The sequence below is a fragment of the Ruditapes philippinarum genome, unplaced genomic scaffold (assembly GCF_026571515.1).
Source record: "Ruditapes philippinarum isolate M1 unplaced genomic scaffold, ASM2657151v2 ctg5638_1_1_1_1, whole genome shotgun sequence".
Classification (NCBI taxonomy): Eukaryota; Metazoa; Mollusca; class Bivalvia; order Venerida; family Veneridae; genus Ruditapes; species Ruditapes philippinarum.
Genome location: NW_026857973.1, coordinates 82,195 through 91,058, shown reverse-complemented (window position 1 = coordinate 91,058; position 8,864 = coordinate 82,195).

Sequence of the window (8,864 nt, the reverse complement as noted above, 5' to 3'; positions counted from 1 at the left end):
GTGTACAGTTCTAAACCGTGACAGATACTTTTAACAGGTAGATTAATCCTTAATTAAACAAATAAGAAAAAAAACTTACATACTCATAGTCTTAATCAAAATAACAATTTATGTATTGTATAATATTTTTTACTAAAAAGGGCTTAGACAGTTATTGGTTGTGCCATTATTTATAACAGGTCAATTTGAAAGTGAACATAACTGTACTAATACATGTACAATATCTATTTTTTTGTACAGATAAAAAACTAACCTTTTTTCTATGATAAGAAATTTTATGAAGGCTGCTTTGTATTTTGCATCATGGGCACCGGGTGAAAACATGAAAATGCAAAAAAACGAACCACTTTGTGGTAGATTGTATTTTCATGTTTTCATCTGGCGCCCGGTTATTTTTTTTTACTTTGTTGGTTTTCATGTGGCACAAATCACCCACTATAAAATTTAGTGCACAAATTTATTTAAGGGCAAGTAACAATCTACTCTATGAAAAGTTGAGACCGGTGTCTCTCCATAACAAATAGATAAGACAGAAGCTGTCCTTTTCAAACTATGTTAGAATAAAAATTAGAATATCTATTCAGAATATGATTTTTGAGACTTTATTAATTATATTCCTTGATCCAAGTTTAAGGACATTTTCAATCAATACATGTATAATCATTTATAACGTTAAATGAAAGTCTTATCCCTTTAATAATAATGTCATAACTGTAACTCTTTAAATACAGAAATATTATAAGTCTCATCATATCAATATACTAAGATATACATGTATGCACATAACATTAATAATTCCCAGTTTCTATAAAATAAATATGTAATCCTAACATTAACATAACATTGGTACTAATGGATGGTATTCAAAATCTAGTAGAAAGAAAACTATAATGTATAAACTCTATTATAGATACTATTATTAGCCAGCTAACACTGGGTATAAACATCTATAACCTGTAGACTAATCAATACATGTATTATCATTTATAAATTTAAATGCAAGTCTCATCCATCATAACTGTAAGTCTTTAAATACAGAAATACACATTATATCCATATACTAAGATACACATGTATGCACATTACATTAATAATTCCCAGTTTCCATTAAAAATAAATATAACATCCTATTAACATTGGTACTTGGATGGAATTCATAATCTTGTAGAAAGAAAACTATAATGTATAGTATAAAAGTAAAAAAAAATCTCAAATAGTCTATATCATATAATAAAGATTGAGTTGTGTGAGTGTCTAAACATTAAATGCATATATCTTACAGTAACAAATTATGTCCCTCTTTTAACCTTCTATTAGACTTTCCTATATAACTAACTATCAAGTGTTTAAAATTGATAACTTCAGGATGTTATCCTTTCTCTGTTTTAATATATGGACATGAGCACTTGTATGCATAGCTTTAATTTTCTACCTTTCATTTTTACCAAAGGTTATTTTATTAACAATTTATATACAAACACATAGAAAATAATAATTAGTTTCACATAGAAGATTCCTGTAGCAGAATACCTGTAGGTATGTACTAACTGAACAAACTGGAAAAATCCAGCCTAAGGTATATAAAGCCAGTAAAAAAATCTATCAATATTCACTCCTCAGGGCCTCTATGCTTTTGATGACCTTACAACTGGTAAATTTTATACAACAAAAATAGTAAGTAATACCTAAGATAGACAGAAAAGAACAAATAATTTAGTAAACATGAGTTACTTCCCCTTAAAATAGAGAACACCTGAAACCCAAAAGAACACCCTAAACAGCAAAATTATGAAATGTTGCAGGCTCAGTTATATTAAGCCATGCAAAGTTATGGTAAAGTATTCATAAAAAGTTAGATGGCCATGTGACAGCAGTAATTGCAGAAAATCGGATAGCTTTCAACATCCGGATACTGGTACACTTTGTAAAAACAACCATTCTGTGTAATAGATAAACGTAATATGGATAAAATCAATAGGATAATCGTTGACAAGAGTTCCATTACCTATCCTAATACGCTTTTGCAGGTGAACGTTCTTCTTGTAGGAAAATTTTGAAAATATATAAATGAATGAAAAAGAATACGGCATCAATGTAGACCACAACGATATTCGAAATCCGGGTTTTAGTATTGCCAAATAAAGCTAAGGGACAACCTGTTAAACTGAGTCTGCAATTTCGTAAAAATAATATCACAATGCACATGCTTTTTACATGAAGTTATTAAATACAAATATAACAACATATTTGTTTACTTGATTTGTTCGAATCAAAATAAAACTAATTTTCACAACATGACATTAACTGCTAATAATAACAGCTCCTTCCATAGGCCAATATAAAAAACATTCCGAAAGAATTGGCGTCGCCAATGTAAATCAATATCGCACCGTTAATTTCCAAAACAATGGCCGCTTTTGAAAGAGAAATAAATCAAGCAATTAATAATTTCGATTCTACACTTCTTAATATTTTTTTTTAATTTAAATTATATCTATACAGACTTGACACCAGAGCTCAAGTTATAATGTCGCTGTTTATTACAGATAAAACAATTGTTCAACGATTTCTTTGGCGTCACAATCATGTGATAAGACGATCATCACGTGATTTGTGTGAAGGCATCGTTAGAAATGTATATGTATATGGGTTTCAAGTAAAACAAATGATTTGAGGACGCCATTTTCAGTAAACTGTGTGAACTTTAAATGAAAGATAAAATCGAAACGCTATCCGACCCTTATAAAGTTCCTCGATAATAAGAAATCCATGTGCTCGTATTGTAAATTAATGTGCACAGTCTTTTTAAAGAAATATTTATTGTCGTTGGTTCAGATGTGTCGAACATTCAGCATATCGATAAAGTAAATGACACCGAAAATAGACTCAAAGTACAATGTTGACCCATAATGATGTAAAATATACACCCTCGTTCCGTCAGTTACTTCAAAAATGAGAATCAAAAGAAAATAGCCATGGCCAAAATTCATAGTATGATCCATATCCAATGTACATGCCCCATACTCAAATATAAAGATACGCTATAAACTGAGATCTCGAACCTCTACCTCGCTAAATACAAAACGGTTGGTAGTTGACAAACAATATATTAAATCAAAGCACAGAAGGCGCTGAATTTGTTTGGGTCTCAGAATGTCAAAAGGTGAAGGTTGTAAGATTATAAACCAATTTGTTTTTGTATAGTGCCACCAATGCTTTCCAGTGTTTTAACTGTAGTAAATTGGCTATAAGACTTATTGCAACACTGATATTCAATTCAATGTTTATTTGAAGTAAACAATTCTGACTTTTTCGGCGTTAGTGTACATATAAAGGGAAGTAACCGATTCAAAAAAGTGAACTACTTTCGGCATTTGCAATTAACAGCATCAGAGTCTGAAATTTCGCAACCATTATTTGTTTGGTCTGACGACCCAAACAAATAAAAACAACAAAAAAGGAAAGCTTTATTTGTTCAAAAGTCGACCTGTGTACACGTATATTGTAATCAACGCCATATTTAACGGGATAATTCTAAATGCTAATTCAAAGGTGTCACCCCGGTACGGATTAGACCCTAGAAAATAGTTCTTGAATATTTTGCAGTACCCCGATTTAAGTCATCTCTAGATTGTAACAAAAAATTCTCAAAAAAAAAAGATTGCATCAAATGACACTGCATTGTAGGAGCACATTTGTCTCGGAGCACATTTGTCTTACGTAAGACCGTTGTTGTCGCATTTGTCCCACATGAGACAAATGGGACCTCAAATGTCTACACAAAAAAGACTCATTTGTGTGACAAATGTACTCGGGTCAAGTTTTTTAAGGGACAAGAAAATACATTCGTCTCATGTGTTTTAAGAGACAAAAAAGCACATTTGTCTCATGTCATTTTCTATAAATTATTTGTCACATATTTTCCCACGGCAGAATTTTTTTAATTCAAGGTTTGCCGTTTTACCTAATCATCAATAAGTTTGCTACTGCTTTTTTATGAAATCTTAAACTTAAAAAGTACAGTGCAACTAATAATTCTTATATCTTTAGTTCAAGAAATTTGACTGGCTAAACCTGAAGGCATAGGGAAAATCCTTTTCAGGGTTTTGTAAATAAATAAAAAGCGCAAATGCCGAAAATACGAGGATAAATCCCGATTTTTACGATGTTAAAAACCACGAGGTAAAGGGAAAACCCCCAAAAAACCCAGGGGGAAATAACCCGGAAGACACGATGTTTAAAAACTTATGGTCCGTTAAAACACGATTTAGTTTAATGAAACTCCCGGATGGCCTAAATTGATGAAAACGCAATTATTTTCCCATGTGTCATCCATCACCCTTGATTTCCCACTTTTCCATTGAGTTTAAACCATGGGAATCTTTCCCCCTTTCCCCCAAATTTTATTTGGGGGCATGCGGGTTCGGAAAGAAAAAAAATTTAAAACCAAAAAATTAAAGGAAATATTTTTTTTTTTTTTTGGGAAACTTTCTGCGGTTTTTTCTAAATTAAAATTTCCCTTTTCATTGTTCTGCTAAAGCAAGTGCTAGGGGGCGTGGACGGTAGTTTGCACTTGACATAACCGTCCATGAACAGGCTCACTACAACATTTTTCCGTTTTGCATTTTCTATAGGGATTGTTTTTTTTCTCTATTTTATCGCCGGAATCTCGCGTCTCGCTTCGAATCTTGTACGTCGACGCGAGACAAAAAATCCTTCGAGGCCATGTACCGCTAAATAGTATTCCCTTTATATTCTACATGTATATAAAACTGACATTTTTCAAAGAGCTACACAATATCACCGTAGGGAACGTGTTACAGTATCGCGTTTTTCGGTTACAGTATAGAATTTTCAAGATGGAGGATTATTTATGGGAAGAGAGGTAGGTGATTTTTATTCAGGTTCATACTACAAGTAGTGTAGTTTCTAAAAGATGTTTTTGATCCTTGTCTTGTAAGGAACAGAATCCGGTATCTAGTCATATATTTCTTCAGACCCTGCACCGCAGATTTATCTCTATATTGTCTCATAAATGTGCAGATTTGACGGTTTAAATTTTTGAATCGAGAGACCAACGCATTTTTCTCCCATTCCGACATTATTTAAGCATGCATAGATAAAGTAAATCTACAAAACGTTAGTCCTATATGTTTAGAAACGTTTATAAAAGTAAATGACCAGTTGAACCTATTTTCCTGTTGGTAAAATGCGTTTGAAAAAATAAACAATGTTACAGTATAGAGCGAGGTTAATTTTGAAGGGTTACAGCATAGACCTAGCGACTTTGATCCAATTTTGTTACAGTTTATACCCAGATTTCTGTTACAGTTTAGATACTTGCCAAATTTCAAACAAAGTTCGTGTATCCATTATTTTTATGAAATAACTCATACCTTTCTATTTAATACATTCTTGAAAGGTTCTATTACTTTCTTCATCAGCAGAAAAGTTATAGTTTGCTATTTTTCTTACTTTAAGTTTCAGATTGAGACTTTTTGCAGAATAAGTAATGTCCTAAGTAAGGACTGTTTTCACGACACTAACAGTAACTTTTATCGAATTGTAATGAGAGAAGAAAGATTATTGCTTGATTTCATTACACATTATAATAATGCCTATTAGTAATACAATAGAGAAAAAAGAATCATTAACAGAAGTCCAACACGGAAAACATGTAAATGTTGCAGGTTCAGTTTGACTAAACCTGTTCATGGACGGTAGCACTTGGTAACTGCAAGCTACCGTTCACGCCTCCTAGCACCGGCTTCAGCAGAATTCACATTTAACATGAACTGGTACACTTCAGATTTTTAACATCTGTGGATGTGTTCATATGGCGGTTATTATGGAACCTTCAATGTGACACGTTATTGCCATTCTATGAAAAGCGGCATATTACCCCCAGGTTAAAAATTGCGTGTGTCCTAAACGAGAATACAATGAGTGAAACTAAACAAAATGAAATTTTGAGAGGGGATCGGAGGTTATGAAGCCTGCATACCATATATAAGCTGTCAAAAGACCCAATTAACAAGCAGGCAATACCCTAAGAATGATTAAACAGTATTTAAGTGAGCAATACTGCAGCCTTAAATTCTATTTTAAGTTGGAATTTCCATCTACCATAATGTATTTTGTAAGTATTTAAAAGGGTTTAAGAACATTTTCAATTTTGTTGTGTTTGAATTTCTTTAGGGATTCTGTTTAACTCTATTTTGTTACGTTTGGCTTTCTTGGATTTTAAGTTTCAACTACACTGAGGTCATGTGAAAACATTCCTGTTTTAGTGTAAAGAAAGACCCCAGATACCCTTTGTGAAACATTTCAGACACGAGCGGGCACCTGACTAGAACCACCGACCTTCCGTAAATTAGCTTGATAAATTCCTCACATACAAAGAATCCAAAGTCATGATTGGATTTCAACTACAGCAGTAAATGAAAGATGATTTGAAGTCGACGGCCTTATCCCGACTCTGCCACTATTATGTACCTCCATCAGGCTCACTAAAGAAGATATTGTAATTGTCTGACCTTAATTTATACTCTATAACTTTCAATATTATTTTCTTTTTCAGAAACATGAAAACTGCTATACAGGATGTCTGAAATAAAAAAAAACGACTTTTAATTTAATAATGACAAAATAATCGTGACTTCAACAAAAAAGCATTCGAAATGACGCCATGATCATGATTTGATTTGAATGCTTTTGGTTCGAGATGAGAAGGGTCTTTAAACATTGCCTTTTTTTAAATCTATGTTTTGGGTTTTCGTATCCCCGATTGCAACCGAAACCATTTGAACAACTTAATTGGTAGAAAGTCATGTACATTTCATCACATTTAGTCAAGTAGTTACTGAGCGGATGAGATTGCACACACATGTGTACGACAGAAGGACGAATAGCCATCGGGCCAATAAGCTCACAAAGATTTAAAAGTCTATGATACATTCATACATTTTACCTAGTATAATTATATAGAAAATATCGAAGTCTAAACTGTAACTGAAATCGGGGTATAAACTGTAACAAAATTGGATCAAAGTCGCTAAGTCTATGCTGTAACCCTGCAAAATTCATCTCGCTCTATACTGTAACATTGTTTATTTTTTCAAACGCATTTAACGAACAGGAAAATAGGTTTAACTGGTCATTTACTTTTATAAACGTTTCCTAACATAAAGGACTAACGTTTTGCAGATTTACTTTTTCTAGGCATGCATAAATAATGTCGAAATTGGAGAAAAATGCGCTGATCTCTCGATTCAAATTTTCAAACTGTCAAATCTGCATATTTATGAGACAATATAGAGATAAATCTGCTGTGCAGGGTCTGAATAAATAACTGACTAGATACCGGATTCTGTTCCTTACAAGCAAAGCACAAAACAACCTTTAAATACTAAACTACTTGTAGTATGGACCGGAATAAAAATCACCTACCTGTCCTCCCCAGAAATAATTCTCCATCTTTAAAATTCTATACTGTAACCGGAAAACGCGATACTGTAACACGTTCCCTACGGTGAATATAGCTAGAACAAATCCTTATCTCATTTTAACCCTTTAAAACATGAGCATGTTGTTTTTATTAAAAAGCCTCATGTAACAGGTTCAAACTGTTATAAAAACTATAAAAAAATTTTAAAAGCTTCATTTACTGATTAAACTTAGCCCCAAAATTGATTTGACCATACCTCTTAACACCCATCCCTAAATTTTCTTAAATTTTCCTGTTACCTTTTGGAAACCAAAGGACGTCTAAAAAATTTCCAAAAACCCACAAATTTGCATTTTTTCCATAAAAATTTGTTTTTTAAAAAAGGGGTTTTTTCCCCAAAAACCTTTTAAATTTTAAAAAGGCCTTTTCAGCTTTTGGGTCACACTTTACCTTCACGAACGACCTGAGGCCTTTTTTTTTTAAGCCTGTCACAGCCCAAACCCAATTTTTTTTGGCCCGTTTGGGGGGGTGTTTGCCGCCCCCTTTAAAACCCCAAAACAAAAGGGGGCAAATCCCTGGCACCCCCGGGTTTTCCCTTTTTTTGAGGGGGGGTGGGGGGCGTTTTTATAAATTTTCTCAAATGAAAACATGACAGGATGACAGGCATTTTTCACTATTTGAGGCCTGAAAAGGCCGGGGGTCTAAAGTGCGTTGTTTCGCGTATATATGAGGTAAGGGTTAAAGAGTTATGACAAAACTGATAAAATTTACATAGCGTCACATGTGTTACTGTTAAATCACTTAAAAAATCTGCTATGACGCGGAAAACCCAGCAATATTAAAATTGAAATTCACTTTATCAAATACAACCTTTGCTCTCATTTTATTACCAAAATGACAAAAACATATTCATGATGAAATTTAAACAGAAAATAACTTAAACTCTGAAAGTCTTTGGCCATGCATAGATGGAAAGAATAATGTCCAATAACCTTTCCGCCATTTAGCGACAAGGCCAGATTGCTCCCGAGCTGGTTCCTTTACCATAGTCACTATTTGAGGCCTGAAAACGCCGGGGGTCTAAAGTGCGTTGTTTCGCGTATATATGAGGTAAAGGGTTAAAGAGTTATGACAAAACTGATATAAAATGATGATAAAAGTAGGGGTCATGTATCTTCTAAGAAAAATTTACATAGCGTCACATGTGTTACTGTTAAATCACTTAAAAAATCTGCTATGACGCGGAAAACCCAGCAATATTAAAATTGAAATTCACTTTATCAAATACAACCTTTGCTCTCATTTTATTACCAAAATGACAAAAACATATCCATGATGAAATTTAAACAGAAAATAACTTAAACTCTGAAAGTCTTTGGCCATGCATAGATGGAAAGAATAATGTCCAATAACCTTT